At 49.2% G+C, this 2,824-nt stretch overlaps 1 long non-coding RNA gene across 1 annotated transcript; it reads left to right on the plus strand.

Annotated features, from left to right (window-relative positions):
* Positions 1–302: 302 nt before the first annotated feature.
* Positions 303–1,073, plus strand: LOC119336492. The gene is made up of 3 exons (XR_005162575.1): positions 303–508; positions 615–910; positions 985–1,073. It is a non-coding gene; the product is annotated as an uncharacterized LOC119336492 (long non-coding RNA).
* The last annotated feature ends 1,751 nt before the right edge of the window (positions 1,074–2,824 follow it).

The raw sequence follows: 2,824 nt of genomic DNA on the forward strand, positions 1-2,824 counted from the left end.
TTTAGGAGATAAAACATTTTTAAGCCAAAAACCAAAAAGATTTCTGCTGATGTCATGTATTCATACGTGGCAAAATGAGTGGTGGTGGAGGCATGTGGGCGATCTGCAAACGCCCACACATGTGGGCGATAACATTTCCGTTTTCTTAACAGGGCATCTCCAAGATTGACCGTAAACCACGGAGGCCATCCAACATTGATCTGTATCGCTTAGCGGGACGGTGGCGGGACGGTCTGGACGTGATTTCTCCCTTAAATTGGAAACAAAGTGGGCGGGGTTTGCGGGAGTCTGGACACCCGAAATGTAGGTTTCCGACACCCCCGGTCCACCCAATCGCCCCTCCTGGTCCTATTTTCTTCCATTCTGCCCTTCTCTTCCTTACTTTGCATCTGTACCCTCCACCTCTGCCTCCGCTGCTGTATGTCTCCGGCCGCCATTGCCGGACGTCTGCAACCAGCAGCGACGCGTCTACGACGAAGCTGCCCACTCTGGAGCTGTTTGTACCCAGGTACACTCCACCCCCTGTCGCCGACCTCCATGGCGAACACCACGTCCGGCAGGTGTTCAATCAAATGTCATTAAGCTTATTTTGAAATGCTATATCTTTTTTTTAGTATGAAGAATGGTGAGCTACTCAAACATGGACGATGAGTTGTGGTGCGATGCGTGGCTGGCCGTATCCGTGGATTTTATGGGCATGAGCGGAGGGGAGCCCTTCTGGGAGCAAGTGCATGAAAAGTTTCACGCATGAAAGCACATTGCGCCCCACGACATGTACCTCATTCAACCACGCAACGTGAGGTCGTTGTCCTCTCACTGGCACGCTGTCCAGATTAGCGTCATCAAGTTTTGCAACGTGATTCGTCAGCTCGAGAAAATGTTGCCATTGCACGTGGCAGGGGACGAGATCGTACGTTTTACTTCTTATTGCTCAACTTGTTGATTGATTTATTCACTTATTGTTGGTCTACACATTATATGTAGCCCCCACGCCGTCGTGGTGTAACACGGGACAGAGGGGCGGCCATTTACGTGCACACACTGTTGGATGAATCTGAAGGGGTATGTGTGGAACAACATGATTCTTTCGTGAAAAACTTGTCGGACATCTGAGATCTAGTCGAATTATAGACATTGTTGTATTAGACTTAATTTACATGTTATGTATGGAAGATTTGTGCTGTTTTTTATCTGAATTTTGATGAATATCGGCATGAATTTCGTCCTGTTAGTTAAAATGCGGTTTGAAATGTATGTTGCTGGCGTTGGATGTCGTCCTTTCGCATCCGTGTCCACGGATTGGTTCCCCTATACACGGACGTATGCGGGAGGAAATTTACGGATTGCTATTGGAGATGCCCTTAGATACTCTGATCAACACATACAACGAGTTGTACTCCATGTCTCCATCCATCCGGGTGCATAGCGCATGAGCGTGTTTCTGCGTCGTTAATTTTTCCAAACAAATATGTGTATATGTCATCAAAATCATATCGGATTTGTTAATTTTCTCTAGATAAGAATTTTAAAAAGAAATTGCGATAAGAAGGATTTAAAATTCACATATAACTTCTATATCTTTTGAACATTCAAGTAAGAAAAGAAAAGGAAAAAGTGGGCACGACTTTTCACACACCATTAGATGGTGTAAAAGATAGACGTGACGAAGTTAACTCTCATCTAGACCAGAGCTAACGGCAGGCAAATTATATCACTACGTCTTTGATTATAATTTCTGAACATATAATTTTAGCCGGATATTAATACGCACTCTTTCTGTAAACTAATATAAAACATGTTAGATCAGTACATTCAAAAAGTATTTGATTAGTCTAATTGCCGATCTAGAGAACGTGCACTCCCTATGCACCTTGTCAGTGGACAAGGGAATCTTAACCTCTTCATGTGAGACCAGGTTTAGAAATGTGCAATTTGTCGATTGCATGCTCCTCGATTAAGTGCAGAAAGTTATTCCGTGCGACCAAAGATAGATGACACACAACTAGATCAACTCAGAGCATCTATAGCCGGACCTCTTAAATCCGCTCATACGCGGTGGCAGGCCGTCCGGACGGGCCTCCCGGTCACTGACCGGTCACGTTTTTTCAACCTAGACGGACGCCTTAAACGGGGCTCAAATGTTCGGGCTGACCGGCATCCCTCGTATCAAGCCGAAATATATGGCGTATAGGGGGCGACCGGGCGCGCCCGTCGCGTCAGACTGACGAAGGAGTCCCTACCGAAAACGCCCTCAAATCCGGCGGTTCGATGCTCGTCTTCTCCGTCGGACCGGTGGCCCTGCGTGGCGCAGCACCGGTGGGCCGCGTGGTGCATTGCCCGGCTATTTAAGTCGATCGACGGCATCGGAACCCTACCATCCATCCATATTTTTCACTTCCCGTCCATCGCCACCGCCACTTTTCACTCAACTGTACACCTAGTAGCCATGCCCTCACGCCGCCGGGTGAGGAGCGAGCCATTTCTGACGCCGGAGCGCCGGCTCGAGCTCCTTGAGCAGATCCGGGCTAGGCGTGAAGCCTGAATCGCCGTAGGACTACCTCCGGATGCAGTGGATCCGGAGGAGGAAGAGGAGGAGGTGGATGAGGAGGAGGAGGACTTTGAGGAGGAGGGGGATGGGCTGGAGGAGAAGGATGCGAGGGACGCTGGCAACGGGGATCTGTAGGAGGAGCAGCAGGCCATCCTCGATTCCTTCCGGTCGGAGTCGGCTGCGGAGGCAAGACGTCGTCGCCTGCAGGAGATGGAGGTGCAAGAGGCCGCGGTGGAGACGGAGATGTTCGCATACATGGATGAGATCGAGCAGGAG

This window comes from Triticum dicoccoides, chromosome 7B (genome assembly GCF_002162155.2).
Source record: "Triticum dicoccoides isolate Atlit2015 ecotype Zavitan chromosome 7B, WEW_v2.0, whole genome shotgun sequence".
Lineage (NCBI taxonomy): Eukaryota > Viridiplantae > Streptophyta > Magnoliopsida > Poales > Poaceae > Triticum > Triticum dicoccoides.